This window comes from Mus caroli, unplaced genomic scaffold (genome assembly GCF_978045245.1).
Source record: "Mus caroli unplaced genomic scaffold, Mus_caroli_1 scaffold_15, whole genome shotgun sequence".
NCBI lineage: Eukaryota > Metazoa > Chordata > Mammalia > Rodentia > Muridae > Mus > Mus caroli.
Window position 1 is genome coordinate 58188794 of NW_028227270.1, and position 19902 is coordinate 58208695.

Sequence of the window (19902 nt, forward strand, 5' to 3'; positions counted from 1 at the left end):
TAGCTGTCCCGGATATCACTCTGTAGACCATGCTGGCCTCGAACTCAGAAATCCACCTGCCTCTGCCTCCCAAGTGCTGGGATTGAAGGCATGTACCCCCACGCCCGGCTTAACTTTTTTTTTTTTTTTTTTTTTTTGGATACTAGATGTTTTCTCTTGAAATATAGACAACTCTGATGTCTACTGTCTTTACCAAGTCATTTTCATGGATAGGATTTTTCTCCTGTAAAATCTTTTCCTATTTACTGACATTAAGATGATATAAACAGACTTGAAAATATTTACAGCGCTATAGACATAGTCAAGCCGTAAAGAAAAGTTCATTTCCAGCCGGGCGTGGTGGCGCACGCCTTTAATCCCAGCACTCGGGAGGCAGAGGCAGGCGGATTTCTGAGTACGAGGCCAGCCTGGTCTACAAAGTGAGTTCCAGGACAGCCAGAGCTATACAGAGAAACCCTGTCTCGAAAAACCAAAAAAAAAAAAAAAAAAAAAAAAAAAAAAAAAGAAAAGTTCATTTCCAAGACAAATGAAGATTTTGGACAATGTTTTATAATTCCTTCTAAAAGAAGATCTATTGGTTAAATCTTCTGGGAAACCAGTATGTATATCCTATCACAAAGACACAGAGATGTCTCTTGATAAAAAATTAAAACAAAATCTATAAATATAGTTACTGTGGTGAATGTCAACACTTCATGGTCCCTTTAAAAGTAAAATTTTGAGAGTGTACTCAATCTGTCAAAGCCTTTGCATAATACAGAAGTCTTTCAGGACCAGAGAGAATTAACACTGAAGGAACTCTAAGACTACAAAGAATGTGGTATGATCTTTAGCTAGCCCGCTTATGTTAAGTTCCACACGATTGTATTTTCTTGAGAAAAACTCTAACAAGTATCATGAGTCTTCTTAAGTATACTGATGTCCCTCTCTGTTGTTTCTGTATTTGCAAACTCATGGAAAGAAACCTATGGATTTCATTGATAAGGCAACCTGTTTAGATTTCACACTTCTCTTTACTTCCATGAAATAACTCATTCAGTTGTAAAAGGTTATGGCTAGGTACCAGTGCCATCTTAGCTGCTGGTGATAAAACAAAATATCTAAGGCAACTTTTTAAAGTGTTTAACTTGAGGCTGGAGAGATGGCTCAGCACATCTGGCCACTGGTTCCCACCCAGCCAAGGGAAGAGCCCACTTCCCCAGCTTCAAATGTTCATGCCCCTGCTCTTTCAAGTAAGAGGCAGATGTCACAGAGTCACCATAAGAGCAGAACTTCCAGTATGACACAAAGTACTGGGAAGAACCCTCCTATTCTTCTGATTGGCCTGCCTGGATACCCTGATTGGCCAGTGATTCTTGAGTGACATAAGCATGCTCCTTAGGGTTAGAGTGTGCTGAAGGCACACAGTATAGACCTCCAATGCTCAGGATTCTAGTTCAGGAACTTTGAAAGTAGTGTAGTCACACCCCAGAAAGGGACAGGACAAAAGGAAGTAGATAAGTTCGCTGCTTTGACAGTACATAATTTTATGAATGGACAGTGAGGCAATCAATTTTAGACCATTGACAAGAGTCTGACTGGCCCAATTTTGGGGTCCACACAGTAGGCAATCAAGAATCTGCATAAAAATTTGAACTTACTGTGAAACCAAGATACTACATGAGTCCACCAAATCTAGGTAATACAATGTGGCCCATTTACTCAGAGGAGAAGGGGAGGGGGAGCTGGGGGAAGAATTGAGGTATGGGGGTGACTGGGAGGAAGGCAGTGAGAAGGATGTAAATTGAATAAATAAAGAGAAATCGATTTATTAAAAAGTAGGGGAGTGCTTTTATAGTCAAGCTCAAGGCCTAGGTACATAGCATGTGCGTACAAAGTGGAATCTTTTTCTGATAGTAACTTAGTTCACTATCACAGTTAACAGAACACACCAGGAACACTGGAATCCATTTCTGATGTGGAAATCACAAAACTACAAACAAAGAACAAGTCAAAAAAAAAAAAGAAGGTGACTTCTAAGTTGGAATAGAACTGTAACATTAAGATTAATTTGTAAAAAAAAGAAAAACTGGAGTCTTCAAGCCTATCACAAATACAATCCTGATTATTTCCTGTGCTTGAGACTGGGTCTAATTCAGATGCCCAGCTGACTTTGATTCCCTAATCACACTACAATGTATCATACATATTAAAAGTATAATAGATAGCAGGATGTATGTGCCTTTGAGCAAATATTCCTAGCATCAGAATCTTCTACAGACGAGAGAGCTGAGAAGTCATTTGGCATTGGTCTGGTTATTGGTAAAGGAGAGTGATCTTGAAAAAGTGCAGGCCATTCCCTGGCAGACAGAACAGCATAAGAAGATACAGTTTGATCTCACCCCTATGTGCAATGTGAGCAGCCGAGTGATGTAACCTAACACACAGCTTCTCAACACTCTGAGCTGAAGTAACTGTGCAAGTGGATTGGACATATCTGCAAAGGAGTCCCCTCTAGTTGGAAATTCAACATACACTGGATCAAACTAACCTCTCAAAAGTGTATGAATTTGTATTATGAATTTATGTGAGTTTATCCATATTTGCTTGTGTAAAAGTTTTTCCTACTGTGAGGGTGGCTCTCTTCTCCTGGTTTAAGAGAAGTTTATTGCTCCAAACTTCCCCCAAGCTTAGCAAGCAAGAGGCATCTGGACAAGAGGGAAAGGCTCTAGCAATGACTCCTTTACTTAGTCACCCACTCCCTTTCCTTGGAGAACTTTCATAGGAAACTTTTTAGAAGAACTTGGAAAAAAAGATTAAAGACATGTTTAAAAGTGTCCCGCTTCTCTTCCTGTGACTTCAATTAGCAGCTGGAAGTTAGAGCAGCCCAGTTTCTGAGAGAGAGAACAATGGCTACTCACTTAATCCCATGCTGTTTTTAGAGGAGGCTCTAAATACCAGAGATTGCAGCATCCAGCCTTGCCTCATAGGAATGGATGGGCAGTTCGGCTTCAGCTGCAAAGCAACTGAGATGTAAAATAGGCAAAAGTCTTAATACTAAACAGCAACCCTAAACATCTCTGAAAACCAAGTCTTGTCAGCTTAGACACTGTTCCCCCTTCCCTGCCTCAAGAGGAACCAAGAAAGGCCAGGGCTGGTCCCCTGCATCCCATCACCCGGACTCCAGCGCTTAGCCCCCTGCTCCTTCAGGTTAAGGGCAGTGGTCACATGCTCACCATGTCGCCACGTTGTAGATCGCTGGAAATTCCCTAAGGCCCCTGGCATCAGAGATCAAAACAAGTCAGACCAATCTTTCAGCCTGCTCTCAAAGGAGAGGTACAGATAGCAGAGAAACAAGATAAACGGAAGAACACGCCTCTACTTTTGGCGGGCCTATCCGGTGGCTTTGATTGGCTAGTGAATCTTGATTGACATGACCACTTCCCTTAGGGTAAGAGTGCGCTAAAGGCACACAGCATTGGGTTTCCTAGCGCGGGTTTTTTATCCAGGAGCTGACCATTTTCAGATTTGCAAAACTTTCTTTCAGCCCTGTCCTCCAATACTCTATCTTTCTGTCATCCAGAACTCAGCATGAATTTCTTCTTCCTTTTCATCCAAGGCCGTGGCCACTGGTTCTCTTCCTCCTCCTCCTCCTAGCTCCGCCCCCCCCCCCCCCCCTCTGAGGAATCCAGATCCACACCTTGCACAGTACATCATTCAACTTGGAGCAGAGTGAACTATAGGTTCCGAGGATATTTACAATTAACGAGAGATTTTAGGACTCAAAATGTGATGTTTGTTTCTCTGATTTTACACTGACATCAGGAAAACCGCAGGTAATGTTCAATTGCTACATATGAGACTCCAGACAACCCTGGGAAAAAAGCAGGGGATGGATGCCAATCACTATGGAGCACTATTGTTAGCCAGCACGGTTTCCTACGTGGGAAGGTGAAAAAACATAGCTGTATTTAACATACCAGATGAACAGGACTCAGAGCATGGATCTCCCTGAGTATGCAGAAAGTGGATAGATAAGAATGGCTCACAGAATGTGGCCCCACTAGTAAATCAATGACTGTACCAATGGAGAGTTGAAGAAAAGAGTAGTTCCTGTATGTCTCAGCTGGTGTTCTGCATGTAAGAGAATTCAAAAGATGGAGCCTTAATGCCAGAAAAATTAAAAGATCTTGCAAGCCAGTATGTGGGAAGAGGAGAAAGAGAAAGAACTACCATGTTCAATATCCTTTATATATGTAGGCTCACAGTAGAATTTCTGGCCTAGATTAATTTTTTTTTCTTCTCAATCAAAACCTCCAGATTAAAGAAGTGTTTTCCCATGTTAAATGGTTAAAATAATAAAAACCCTCACAGTACCCATCTCTTTGGTTTTAGGTAACTGAATTCCTGTAACTACAGTCATTTGAAATAATTGTATTGGAGTCAACAACAGTTGATAGGAAGTTCAGTTTTTATCCAGATTCTTTTTGTTTTTTGTTTGTTTGTTTTTTCTCGAGACAGGGTTTCTCTGTATAGTCCTGGCTGTGCTGGAACTCACCCTATAGACCAGGCTCGCCCCGAACTCAGAAATTTGCCTGCCTCTGCCTCCTGAGTTTTGGGATTAAAGGCATGCACCACCACCGCCCGGCTTTTATCCAGATTCTTTTTTTTTTTTTTTTTTTTGGATTTATGTATTTTTATTAACAAAACTTGCTTAAAATTTCACACTGTATGATTATTTCAGAATTAATACATTCATGCTTTTACTAATACAAATCCATAATTTAAAAAAAATTCAAGGCTTCAAATTTCATGGAGAGTCATTGTCTATGAGCACTTGACTCATGCCACGGTAACATCAGAAGTGCTTTGTGAAGAACACTGGGCTGGGACCTGCATCTGAGGCGAGTGTCCAGACCACTGACCACAGCTGAGCTCATGTCTTAACCTGGCTTCTGTATGGCTGCATTGCAAGCATTGGCAATTTCTTCTCTCTTTACTTCATCTGGGTACTGGTTCTCACTGAAGTAACTTTCCATGACAGCTAGGCACTCCTTTCTCCAGGTAAATCTACTCCCTAGTGGAAGCCTGAAGGTTCCAGGTGTGGAGGAGACTGGGGGAGGTGTTTGTCTCCATTCAGGGTCGTCTATTGGAATGGGGGCAGGTCTCTTACTTAACGTAGCCCCAGGGTTTGTCTTCTCAAGTTGATACCCTCGGTAGAACGCCCTTTTCTTCTGCTCACTCAGATCTGATCCCTGCTGCAGCAACCAGTGAGAGATTCAACTCTGACTGATTCCTGTTACCTGTGCAACAACTGCTTGGGAAATCCTCCGATTAGCAAGAAAGGCTTTGATTTCCTCTTTTATCACACTGCTGTCTCTTCTCATTAATTCCTCCACTTTATCATCTACATCTAGGTCCTCTTCTGAGGCCTCAAAGCTATATGACCTCTGACCCATGCTGTTTGCATGGTAGCAAGATGGTGACATCTTCCCATTGGATGTGGACAATCGATCATTGGTCTCCCTCCCATTTTGATTGGTAGTGCAAGGCAGTGGGGAGGTATAGTAACTGTTGCTAGGTGATGGGGACATTCCCGACTGCTGGGTCTGCGTGGAAGCTGTGGTTATAGAGGAAGATGCTGGAACAATGTTGGTACTGTTCCCATATGAGCTTCCCCCGTAGCTGGACCTCCTTCCAAACTTATCACTATGCTCTTGATCAAGACGATCCAAAGTTTCTAATGCATGAAGAATTTCATGTTTGGTCATCACGGTACGCCGAAGACATCAGAGCAGATCTATCTGTTCTATGGTAAATCTGGGTTCCTCTGTATAGTGAGACATGGTATCCATCAAAACCACTGGAAAGGAGCTGGGCATACTTTACATGAGGCAGATCAATGGCCTTTCCAAAGATGGCCAGCCTTATTTACCATTCTCAGAAATCCAGCTGAGAGTTCTCTGCACCAGGCTCAGCCCCCTCCCCAGTGTCCCAGTGCAAGGCTGAGGGAGGGGGGAGGAAGGCTGGAGGGGGAGGGGATCTTCACTGCAGGGGCGCCCTGCGGGAGGGGCTGAGGAGGGCTCCAGGCCCTCACAGGAAGAGCCTAGGTGGGAGGGGAGGCCCCTATCTCCCAGTCTCCCCCTGAAAACCTCACATGTCTCAATCACACCAGACTGACTGTCTTTGTCTGGCTGACAACTGCCATGTTGATAGCAACAGCTTAGCTCTGACCTGCTGCTGCTCTTATCCAGATTCTTAATTGCCTGATCTTCAGACCAGAGTAATGGCCAGTCAAGGTGACTATCAAGATGGAAAATTGGTAACCTCACTGCTCATTGCTAATTTCAAGTACAGCCATACCAGGAAAACTTTCACCTTCAAAGCCTAGCCTAGAAGAGGTGCAGGAAGCTGGGGGTGGGGAAGCAAGTTGCTTAGGCTTATGCTAAGGAAGCTTCATAAGAATGGCAGCTTTGAGCCAGGCATGGTTCGAAGGGCTGAGTTCGAGGTCAGCCTGGCCTACAAAGTGACTTCCAGGACAGCCACGGCTATACGGAGAAACCCTGTTTCAGGGGAAAAAAAGAAAAAGAATGGCAGCTTGTAGCCGGGCCATGGTGGCGCATGCTGTTAATCCCTGCAATAGGGAGGCAGAGGCAGGCGGATTTCTGAGTTCGAGGCTAACCTGGTCTACAGGATTAGATGGGGACAATTATATATGAGAAAGATTTAAGAATCCCAAACTTAATCAGCCACTTAAGTATTAAGATTCCAAACACTGATTACTGGGAGAACTGGAAAACACAGATTTTCAAAGAAATGAGAGAGGCAATTCTTTTGGGTTAAAAAGAGAAAACTAAAACTATTTTCCATAAAACATTCCCAAACCAACAAAAACTCAAAGATCTTATAATACAATAAGTTATAAGAAGACAAAAGAGGTTAAGGCTTATCATTTCCTAGAGAAATAACAATATAATATGATTATTATTAATGAACCCTACTCCATAGATGGCAATACTGAAAAAAGGGAACACAAAAACAGACCTGTGAATCTAGCATGGTCATTTAAATTAAGAACTGCACGATTGTAATCTGAATAAAAATTACAAAATCAGTGGCCAGCACTCTTCCTGTTCATTCTGGTTCTCTCCTTTGACAATAGTGGGAGATGGACTGGGAGCGGAGCCACTTCCAACACAAGAAGAGATTAAGCATTCTGACACTTCAAGTTTGGAATAAATAGGATTTCTAAAGCTACCTAATTCTTTTATGTTTAGAAAAAAAAAAGGGTTCCTGTTAGGTTAACTTAGAAACCATGTTGTAGCTGGGCAGTGGTGTACACGCCTTTAATCCCAGCACTCAGGAGTCAGGGGCAGGCAGATTTCTGAGTTCAAGGCCAGCCTCCTCTACAAAGTGAGTGCCAGGACAGCCAGGGCTACACATTTATGAAATGAAAACCTTGAAAAAAATACAATATATTAAAAATCAGTGTATGGTTCCTATTATAAACATAAATTGATTTGATTTGCTCTATAAGATATTAGCACGTTTCAACACATATGTCAGTCACCATTTTCATATGTATGTTTTTATGTGTGACAAAAAGTATATTCAGCCGGGTCTACAAAGTGAGTTCCAGGACAGCCAGGGCTATACAGAGAAACCCTGTCACATAACACCTCCCCCCCACAAAAAAAAAGAAAAAGAAAATATATTCCATGTTGTGCAAGTGACATAGTGAAAGAAAGATGAAATTTCAAGACCTGTAAGTCATATAAAGTACTCAGAAATTGCTGGTTGTTTGCGAACTTAGAGGCTGCCTGGGGCTGAGAAAAAAGAAAAACAAACCTGGGTATGCTCCATAGTTAAAACATTCCTGGGAACAGCTTGACCATAAGATAGGAGGAATATGAGGACATAACAGGGCTATCTGAACTGAGTCATCAACTCACAGAACTCTGACACCCTGCACGAACATGTAATTTTTCTGCTGATGTTTGAATAAGCCAACAGTGTGTCGCTATGCTGAATTCCACACCCCTAAGCCCCTTACCCCATAAAACCCCCTAGCTTTCAAGCTTAGTGGCCGACATCTGTTATCTCCTGTGTGGGATGCATGTTGGTCCGGAGCTCTGTCATTAAACGACCTCATGTAATTACATCAGGGTGGTCCTTAGTGATTCTTTGGGTGCCCGCCGAATGGGGAATTGAGTGGGGGTTTCCCCACTAGGTTTTAACAACAGCAGAGAAGAGGGTGTCAGATCCTCTGGATCTGGAGTAGCAGGTAGTTCACATGGGTGTTGGTATCTGAACTCAGGTCACCCCAAGCAAAATGCTTCCTGAGTAGCCTGCCCAGCTCACAGAATCTTTTCGCCCAATAAAGAAAAAGATTTTCACAGATTAATAAGAATAAAAATTTAAATTAAAGCCGGGCGTGGTGGCGCACACCTTTAATCCCAGCACTCGGGAGGCAGAGGCAGGTGGATTTCTGAGTTCGAGGCCAGCCTGGTCTACAAAGTGAGTTCCAGGACGTCCAGGGCTACACAGAGAAACCCTGTCTCGAAAAACCAAAAAAAAAAAAAAAAAAAAAAAAAAAAAAAAATTAAATTAATAAAGAACTAAATAAATTAATCCAGGGAAGCGGAAGCTCAGTATTTAGATGTTAGTTATAGGAACAGGTTAGAGAGGCCTGGGGACCATCCCCAGTAAATGTTATCTGAGACACAGTAGTCATGGTTATCCCTACTGCTGCATCTTCCACTGCCCTCTGATAGTGCTGCCAATGTGACCTTCCTGGTCTGGGGTCATTGATCCTCACCTTCACCATGGTAGGACTGTAGTCTCCCTCAGAGTTACTAATGGCCTTGTCTCAGGAGAATCCTAGAAGTATCTGCAGGTTATCTCCCTCTGGTGCTGCTGACTGCCAGGCCTGCCCATGTCCCTCATTAGTTTGGACCACACAGCTGGGCCTCAGGAACTTAGCATCTCCCTTACTGGAGGTTTAGTGATCAACTCATACAGGACAGGTCTTCGGAGATCCACTCTTCCACACGATGTTGTCAGTGAGGTCAATTCTTTTATTTTATTTTTCAATGAGCAGCAATTTATCTTTAAGAGACAGCTCATTTTACCATTAGCAAAATACATCAAAAAATATTAAAGCACTAACATAAATACATTATACTACATTGTCAATCACTGGACTCATCATGACATGTACTGAATGAGTTGTGATCAAGTATGATTCTTTTAGCTTTGATAGTGCAGAGTAATCTAACTAGCAAATTATGATGTGCACAGTCAGATATATATCTCAAGGTCTATCTCATCTGCAATATAAGACAACGGACATGACAATTCTGGAGCAATGACAGGGGTCAAAGTGTATTTTACCCTTGAGATGTTCACTTTAAGTTTTCCTTCCCTAGACAATTTATTCTTTTAAAATCAACCTGCAATAAGGAGTCTATAGGTTAGCAACTTTACAGCTTTTGAATTTTCAAGTGAAAAGATTTATTTGATTTCCTTTAAGGAAATCTTTGAGAATATTATTTACAGTAGCAGTTTCATAGTTTCAAAAAATGCAAGTTATTGCTGATGACTGTTCTTCCTAGTGGAACATCTCCGTGTGATGTATCCTACATGGACACACAAGAAACCTGCACTGTACCTTCTGGGTAATTAGTGACTGGAGGCTTTATTTGTAGATACACAAGAAACATCTTATGAGAGACTCTGCCGGGCATGGTGGCACAGGCCTTTAATCCCAGCACATGGAAGGCAGAGGCAGGCAGATTTATGAGTTCAAGGCCACCCTGGTCTACAAAGTGAGTTCCAGGACAGCCAGGACAATAAAGAAAAAAAAAAAAAAGAAAGAAAAGAAAGGAAAAGAAAAAGAGACTCCTCATAAAACTACTGAGAACTGGGCTGGTTAGCTGGCTCAGCCGGTAAGAGCACTGACTTGTTCTTCAGAAGGTCCCGAGTTCTATTCCCAGCATCCACATGGTGGCTCACAGCCACCCATAATGAGATTTGAAGACCTCTTCAGGTGCTGCCTGAAGACAGCTACAGTGTACATATTTATTATAATAATAAGTAAATCTTTGGGCTGGAGCAAGGAGGGACTGAGCTAGCAGGCTGACCAGAGCAAGAGGGGTTGATCTGAGCGAGTCTTGGCCCTAAATTCAATACCTAGCAACCACATATACATTTGTGTACTCGTATACATAAAATGAATAAATAAAATTTTAAAAAAATGAAAAAATACAGAGAACCATTTATCAATTATAACTATTTATATGAGAGCTTTCTAGATAGGCCTATATTTCCTTCAAGAACAGTGCAGTCAATTCTTACAAAAGTTCTTTATTTGTAATTAAGGATAGAGACTTCAGAAAACAGCCCTGCATTGGTCTGTTTTCCTTCCCATTGACCAATCATAGCATATCCTGGAAGGTATTGCAGGACTGTCTTCCAGGAACTGGGTGGCAGAGTCAAGATGAACTGTTCAACGTAATTCTCAATTAAATAGGATAAGTCAAGCATGTGCTACAGAAGATACTGCTATGAACAGAGATAAATAAAGTAATTGGGGGAAAAGTGAAAATATTAGTGATAGGGACATTGGAGAAATGAAACGAATAAAGGTTTAGGCTGAGAATCTTTACAAAATGAAATTTAACATGTAATGACAAAATTGGACCTTGGGGGAAGATATATATAACTGCAAAAAGACATAGGTATATTGACCTTGAAAAAAAAAGCAGGCCATCTCCTGGCAGAGGCAATGGCATTAATGAAATACTTTTTGATCTTGCCTTTATGTCAATTGGTAGTTGCTGAGTCCTGTAACTTGACACACACAGCTGCAGTCAATGAATGGCTTGTGTCTCAAAAATCTGAGCTGACTTCACCATGTCATTGAGGACCAGAGATATCCACAAAGGACAGACAGTACCCTAACTGGAAATTCAATATTCATTGGATCAACCCAATCTCTCCTAATCGTACAACCACCAATCATGTGTATTTTCACTAATATGCATGAATTGATACATGCTAGGAAATTTTAAAATCACCCACCCTGCATCCATCAGCTCCTTCTTCATAATGGTGAGACCTGCAGCTGGTTGGCTCAAATTTGAGTTAGAAAGGCAGAGGAAAGAGAGAAAGTAGAAACAGAGAGACAGGCCATGGCCAAGAGAAGAGAAGGGGAAAAGGAGAGAGAGAAGAAAGGCTGGAGAGGAAGAAAGCTTAAAGAGAGAGAGAGAGGAGAAAGCTTAGGAGACTAAGACAGAGAAAGTAAGAGGGAGAGGATAAGGAAAGTAAAGGCTTAAGAGAGCAAGGAGTGGCCAAGCAGCCCCTCTTAGAGTGGACTGTGTTATCTTGCTGTTGCTAGGTAACTGAAAGGAGTCTAGCCTGAAGGTCAGAAGCATGGGACATTGTCTATGTGACTGAAAGCCATGAGCTTGTCCTCTGGGGGCTGTTGGGGTGGTAACTTTGTCAGGAGCCAGGGGTCCAGGAGAATGAGGGAAGCCTTCCTTCCCATGTAGGTGAAAATTATCACCACCATTTGCACCGGGGTTTTCACCGGGGTTCCACCTCTCAACTGGACTGGAGACCACCCTGTCTGTGGTGGTCATTAGCTCATTGTCCCACAATGTATATGTGTAGTGTATATGTGCCTATGTGAGTGACTCCTTTCCTCTCTCTCTCGTTCAAAGAGGTAACAAACTCCCAGGCCAGCAAGAAGCATCTAGCAATAAATCCTTTCACTTAATACCCACAAACTAAACAGCATTTTTTAATCCCCAGATATTAGCACTTATTTATGCACAAGTAATCAAGAGTTAAGTTTTTAGCACAGAAGAGTAAGAGCTGTTTCTCAAGCACTTAATGAACCACAGAATAAATCATAAGAAACAATTTAGATTTTAGCATAGAACACTAATAAGGAGTTAATAAGGAGTTAAGTTTTCAGAGCTAAATAAAGCATAGAAGAGTAAGAGAGAGTTATAACATAAAGATACAGCATTGAATAAAGCCCAGAGTTTTATAAAGTAAAAATAACACACAGCAAGATAAGGAGAAAAGAATCAAGCCAAGAGAGTTATAGGTTTCTAGAAGACATTAGCTGATAGCATCCAGTACAATTGGAGAAAGTTATAAGACCAGCGATCATCATCCAACGCTGTGTCCCACCCACCTGAGCTGTAAATCTCCAAAAGCTGGTACGCCCCCAGCAGCAGGGGCTGTCCCTAAACCTGTAGCCTGATGTGGTATCTGATGCACTTAACCTCGGGAAGACTTGATGGCCAACAGTGGGAAGATAACTAGGGCTAGGAGAAGCAATGGGAAAGGTCTCTATGGCAGGAAGTGGGTAGTGGGGAACCAGCAGAAGGAGCAGCCTTTGGAATGCAAAAAAAAAAGTACCTAACTTTAGAAAAGCTTTCACCAAAAACCTAAAGATGCTGGGCAAGACAAAATGTGAACTTAACCAATGTTACCTATGGCTTTATGTGTGGAAAAATGTATAGAACATTCTGAGCTTTTGGGCTAATATCCACTTATCAGTGAGTGTATATGATGTTTGTTCTTTTGAGTTTGGGTTACCTCACTCATGATTCTATTTCTATCCATTTGCCTGTGAATTTCATGAAGTCATTGTTTTTCATAGTTGAGTAGTACTCCATTTTGTAAATGTACCACATTTTCTGTAGCCTTTCCCTTGTTGAGGGACATCTGGGTTCTTTGCAGCTTCTGGTCATTAGATACAAGGTTGCTCTAAACATGGTGGAACATGTGTCTTTGTTATATGTTGGAGCAAGTTTTGGGTATATGCCCAGGAGTGGTATTACTGGTCTTCGGGTAGAGGTATTTCCAGTTTTCTTAGGAACTTCCAGATTGATTTCCAAAGTGGTTGTACCAGCTTGCAGTCCCACCAGAAATGGAGGAGTGTTCTTCTTTCTCCACATCCTTGCCAGCATCTACTGTTGCCTGAAGTTTTGAACTTACCCATTCTGATTGGTGTGAGGTAGAATCTCAGAGGTGTTTTGCTTTGCATTTCCCCGATGACCTAGGATGTTGAACAATTTTTAAGGTGCTTCGTGGCCATGCTAGATTCCTCAGTTAAAAATTCTTTGTTTAGTTCTGTACCCCATTTTTTACCCACAGAACATATGAAGCTCAGGGGGAAGGAAAACCAGAGTGTGGATGCTTCAGTCTGGCATAGAAAGGGGAACAGGATGGTTGAAATAGGTAGAAGGAATAGGGACCTGGGAGGGAGACATGAGGGGGAAAGAATGGGGGGGAGGTATTGGAGGGGACAGGAGAGAATTACAGAGGATCAGGAAATCAAATAAAATTATGTATCAGTGGGGGATGAGGAACTGGGGGTAGCCACTGGAGACCCAGAAGACAGGGAAGTGAAAGGCTTCCAGAATGCAATGGGGATAACTTTAGCCTCAACAGGGATGACTTTCGCTGAAATGAGAAGCAAAGGGGAGATAGAACCTCTAGAGACCACCTCCAGTAGATTGGCATGGCCTCCAGTCAAAGGATGGAGCCACCCACCTATTTCAAAGACTTTAACCCTGAAATGTCTCTGTCCAAAGGACAGACAGAGAGAAATATTGGAGCAGAGACTGAAGCAGGCTATCCTGGGACCACTCCAACTGGGGATCATCCCTTCTGCAGACACCAAACTCTGACACTGGACACTGTCATTGTTACTAAGAGGCGATTGCAGACAGTAACCTGGTGTGGCTCTTCATGGGAGGTCCTGCTAGTACCTGATGAGAACAGATGTGGATGCTCTCAGCAAAACATCACACCGAGCTCTGGACCCTGGTGTGGGAGCTCAGGGGAAGGACTAGAAGAGCAGAGTGGGATTGCAATCCCATAGGAAGAACAATGTAGGCTGAGCTGACCACTCAGACCTCCAAGGGACTGGAGGGACTTGGTCCTGTGGAGGTTTGATGCTCCAGCATAGGGGGCTGATGGTGTGGTATGGCAGGAATGGGTGAGTTGGTGGGAGAGCACCCTCATAGAGGCAAAAGGGACTAGGGAGAAGAGAGTTGGAATGTGGTAGTGGCAGAGATGTAACTAGAAAGAGTGATATCATTTGAGGTGTATACTAATTGAATGATAAATTAACAAAATTTAGTAATTAAAAGTACAAAGATGACTGGGCATGGTGGTACACGTCTTTAATCCCAGCACTCAGGAGGCAAAGAAAGGTGGATTTCTGAGTTCGAGGCCAGCCTGGTTTACAAAGTGAGTTCCAGGACAGCCAGGACTATAGAGAGAAACCCTGTCTCAAAAAACAACAACAAAAAACAACAACAACAAAAATTACAAAGTCTTCTCAACACCCAAATAATAACGCAAACTAGACCCTGATATGTAATTTGGTATATTTCTTTTCTTTTTTGTTTTTGTTTTTGTTTTCTACACAGAGTTCATCACAATCTAGTGTCATCCTGCTGGGCCTCAAAACTGTGGCAGCATTGCTACTGGACAAGAAGAGATCAAATGACTAAGACAGCACAGGCCTGCCCTGCTTCCACAATAGGGGCACACAGATCCTTAGTTTGGGAAATTTGTAGTTATCAAGAAATTCTTGTAGTCTCCCAGAGTACATTTTCTTATTCAATCAAGTGGCAGAGTACCTTATTTGTACAATTACTTCCAATTTTCTGAGGGATGGCTAGATTGTCTTTCAGAGTGGTTATACAATTTTACAATCCCACCAGGAGTGGAGTGGTCCCTTTCTCCACACCCTTGGGAGCATGTGCTCTTACTTGAGTTTTTGACCTTAGCCTTCTTTAAGGGTTTCCCAAACTTTCCAGATTCTTCTGTTGAGAATTTTGTCTCCAATTATATGCTTAATTTTGGAGAATTTTCTGTGAGGTGCAGAGAATCAGGTATATTCTTTTGTCTGAATGTGAAATGTTCTTTAGATATCTGCTTTTGAAAGAATTCTAAAAGAGCTAGAAAATTTCAAAAAGATCTGCATTATCTCTCTACACGTTTTTCAACCAATATCCTAAATTCCAACTGAAAACATTTTTTTTCAAGAACTATTTAGGTTTTCCAGATACGTCCAGAGTGCTCAGGTCTTGCAAAAAAAAAAAAAAAAAATCTAAAAAGGAAGTGGTACAGCTTTTAGCTAGATAATCTCATGCAGACCAAAAGCCAAGGTTTTAATTTACATATCAATTTAATTCTTTATTGTAGGGTCGCTTTTGATTATCCTATGAATCCATAGTCACCAGAACCTTGACAACAAGCACTTTTTTTTTTAAGCACTGCAAAAGAATTCAAAGGTCTGTCTTCAGAGCATAAATTTAGCTGGGTGAGACCTTGTCCTGAGATTTCCATTCTGACCACACCTAGACCTAAATTCTCTCTGTTGCAGGCTGACTTTAAACTCAGGGATCTGCCTGCATTTGCGTTTGCCTGTCTTTGAATCTTTCTGATAAGCTGGCTTGTAGTATAGCTGCCTGTTTTTCTTAAGATCTGTGAAGATCCTTATACAATTTATATTGCACCCTTATATTTTTGTGTAGTTCAGAAATGATATAGTTTCAAACTCACGATTTTTAAGTTCTTTTGCACAGGCTTAGGTCATTCCTGAACATCCTAGGATTTACCATGTTGATGAGATGTTAGCCACACCTTTTCTTCCCAGGCTAATTCTGTCTCTGATTATCTTGGAGTCATTAACATTAACAGGGAGGAGACTCCTCAAGGAGGAACGTGAGAACGTGTACAATATAATACAAACAAGCCTTACCTCCCCAGCATTCATTGACTCCAAGTGGCCCATGGCTTCTGGTCCTGTCCTAGGAACAGGAACCATGTCTTGCTGTCCCTACCAAGGCCATGCTGGACTCTGGCAGTATCCATTTCTGTTGCTTGTGTGTATATTTCAGGGATGAACATTTTCCATTGAAAATGACAGTAAGGAGCTCATCACTGCCTGAGGATAACCTTCCCCCTCACAGTACATTCTGACCCTGAAGTAACCTAGGCTATCAGGACAGGAAACATTATCAACAATAGAGCACTTGGCATGGTGAATACGTGTGCTAAAAGTTACAGGTGTCATGGCCCTGCAGTTCTGCAGCTGCAGGGAAAACTATCCATATTGGCCTGAGCCAAGCACTCACAGGCTCTCTTGGCTCTCTGGATCTCCCACCATACCCCACTAACCACTCTCATCTTAGATGATTTGAAATTTTAACAGTGCTATCTAAGCACCAGGTATACAGGCCTGTATCACCATGCCTGGTTTAGTTGGCTTCCACTTCACGTAGCTGGTCATTACAGTTACAGGATGAATAAGATGAACAGTTACACTGAAGTATAATCAGATACGACTTAGCTCTGTGAACCTGGTTTTCACCACTTATAGAAAAATGAATGAACTCTGCCCTAGTTCTTTGGTGAGAGTTAACAGATGCTGTGAAAAAGCAAAAACAATACTGCTTGTGTTTGGAAGACAGTGAGGCAGGAGGGCTGCATTTGATAGGAGCCTTCTTCTGTTACTTGAGTTAGGACCACTGCCTGATCTCTGATGTCTCCACACAACCTATTCCACATACTAGATTCCAGGTGAGCCTGAAATTAATAGTCAGATAATTCTTTAAAATAAAACAAAAATAACTGAAAGAACACAAGAAAATATTAATGAAAATTGAAAAGATGTTACCGTATTTATTTAGTGTGCCTAATCTGGAACACTGATGAAGACATAAGGTAACTAAGCCATCCTTGGGGACCTACCATGTTTTTATGTGTACAACTTAGCAATATGCTCAATCCATAGGCTGACTATTTTCCCGTCTGTAAATGCATTGCTGATTTTCAGCTCCATTCTCTCCTTTATAGTATTCAGATAATGACTAAATGTTTATTCAGCAGAGAAGTTCTCATCTGGAGGAATCAGTCTTTTTCCAGCTGTGATCCCAGGGAAATTCTAATTGAATGGAATCCACTGTTTCACTTGACATTAGCCAAAGGGAGGATTTGAATGTCTCTTTAGATATGTATGTTTCTTTAGAATATACAATTCCTACCATGCTGGCATGTGGCAGGAATGACCCAGTGAGGAGTGAGGAGCTTTAAGGAACAATGGGAGAGCACCAAATGGGACCTGCAGGGTGCTGTCACTGACAGCTACAGGTAGCTGCCAAGAAAAAACAAAGAGTGGAAGACCTAGAGGGGCTGACCAACCACAGCTGAGTGGATACAGAGAGTACAATAGGAGACAGCTGGTTCTCAGGTACACCCCAAACACTGGACTCTAAACTGTTCATCCCTAATCCATGGCTCATTTGTAAATGCCTCATGTATGTAGCCTTACAGTGACTGTTTGAGGTTCAGGTTCCTCAGACCCCCCAAAAAACAAACAAACAAACAAAACCCCCCAAAAAACAAAAGAAAACTTGATGTCAACCGGGCGTGGTGGCACACGCCTTTAATCCCAGCACTTGGGAGGCAGAGGGAGGTGGATTTCTGAGTTCGAGGCCAGCCTGGTCTACAAAGTGAGTTCCAGGACAGCCAGGGCTACACAGAGAAACCCTGTCTCGAAAAACCAAAAAAAAAAAAAAGAAAAAAAACTTGATGTCATTCAGAGTCACCACCATTCAGGTCTCCTAAGTACATCAAGAAAGCAGAATATGATCCTATTCAGATAAATCAATCTTCAGGCTTGCATGTTCCTTTTCTCTCCTTACAGGAAACAAAAATCACATTAACTGACATGTGTCCTTGCGGGAATCACATGAAATCTGATAATAATAATTTCAACTGTGAATCATTTCATATGTTCCCAATAATTTTGTGATTTTCTTTGCTTTGCTAATTTCACCATACAAATGCTATGGTGTTTGTGGATATACACCTGTGCCATGGTGTGTAGCTGGCAGTGAGAGAAGACTTTACAGGTATCTGTTATCTGCGTCTACTAGGTGAGGTCTAGAGATAAAACCCAAGGAGCCATTAGGCTCTGAGCACCCCTTATTTGGGCTTAAAATATATTCATGTAAGTGCTGGGGTGTGAGCGTGCATATGCCAGAGTCTAACTGTAGAAACACAAGAAAATTTGTACAAGTAATATGAGTTTCTAAGAGATTAAACTCAGATTTCCAGGCATAGCTGCAACCAACTTTACCCATTAAAACAATTCTCTGCCACTCATTTGTGATTCTGAGAAAATTGTTATAAAGAAGTGCTTACTCTGGGTGTTATGACTCCTCCTCTGAAGGTCCTGAGTTCAATTCCCAGCTCAGAATTCAAGGCTCACAACCACCCATGATGACATCTGATGCCCTCTTGTGGTGCATCTAAAGAGAGCCACAGGGTACTTACATATAATAAATAAATTAATTAATAAAAAAAAGTGTTTACTCCAAGAATAAACTAACACATTGCAGAAAAAGGAAACAACAGTATATACTTTTCATTGGCAAATAAGATTTATTATCCTTTGATGACACTATGTTTGTATGTTGAAAAGAAGAAAATATTTTAGTGATGGAATCTTTTATCTAATTTTTTTTTTTTTTTTTTTTTTGGTTTTTCGAGACAGGGTTTCTCTGTGTAGCCCTGGCTGTCCTGGAACTCACTCTGTAGACCAGGCTGGCCTCGAACTCAGAAATCCGCCTGCCTCTGCCTCCCGAGTGCTGAGACTAAAGGCGTGCGCCACCAACGCCCGGCTTCTTTTATCTAATCTTTTTTTTTTTTTTTTTGGTTTTTTGAGACAGGGTTTCTCTGTATAGCTCTGGCTGTCCTGGAACTCACTTTGTAGACCAGGCTGGCCTCGAACTCAGAAATCTGCCTGCCTCTGCCTCCCGAGTGCTGGTTTTATCTAATCTTATTTGAGGATCAGCAAGAAGGCTTAGTGTAAAACATTTGTGGTATGCAAAACTAGCAATCTGACCTTGATTGAGGTCAGGATGGCCAAATGTAGACTCTATAAAGTTGTCTTCCATTTCCAAATATCTGTGTTGGCCTAAAAACCCACCAGCATATTACACACTACATACATACACATAGACACACAGACACACACACACAAACATACATCACAGAAAATGAGATCTCATTGTTCTTACACAATGTAGCATCTGTACATAGTTTCCACTGAAAGCTGTACTTGAAGATGAAGTACAAAAAGGATACGTGGTACAGTTATGAAGAATTATGGGTCATCAAATAATACATATATACCCATAGCACAGAAAGCTATATTATAAGATACACATTTGATTGGTGATTATCCTATGTTATTACATGTGTGAGAGACAGTTGAAAATGATGCTTGGGATACACAAGTGACCTATCAGTGTTTATCGTAGCCCCTTGTATTAAGCATTTTTTTTTTAAAGTATTCCATTTGGCAAGTCTTTTTTTTTTTTTTAAGATTTATTTATTTATTATATGTAAGTACACTGTAGCTGTCTTCAGACACTCTAGAAGAGGGCGCCAGATCTCGTTACGGATGGTTGTGAACCACCATGTGGTTGCTGGGATTTGAACTCTGGACCTTCGGAAGAGCAGTTGGGTGCTCTTACCCACTGTGCCATCTCACCAGCCCGTATTAAGCATTTTAACATTAATATTATTAAAACATGTTGACAAAACAGAGCACACTGGGGGTACATCTTCTACTCCTGGAGTTGTCCTCACAGTATTGACACATAAGAATGAAGAGTTAAAATGTAGCCCTGCCTAATAGCAGACCTCCAAGCCAGGCCACATAACAAGCAACAACTCAAAGGAATTTGATAAAATATGTAAAACAAAACCAGACAAAACAGCCCACAACCCTTTCCCAAGCACCCTTACTTGAAAAGTATGATCAAGCACAGCCTGATATTTGTATAAACAGTGAGGCACTTAGATGATAGGAGTCCC

At 41.7% G+C, this 19902-nt stretch overlaps 1 pseudogene; it reads right to left on the reverse strand.

The window, feature by feature from the left end:
- Window positions 1-4922: 4922 nt before the first annotated feature.
- Window positions 4923-5935, reverse strand: LOC147000937 (homeobox-containing protein 1 pseudogene; annotated as a pseudogene).
- Between the last annotated feature and the right edge of the window lie 13967 nt (window positions 5936-19902).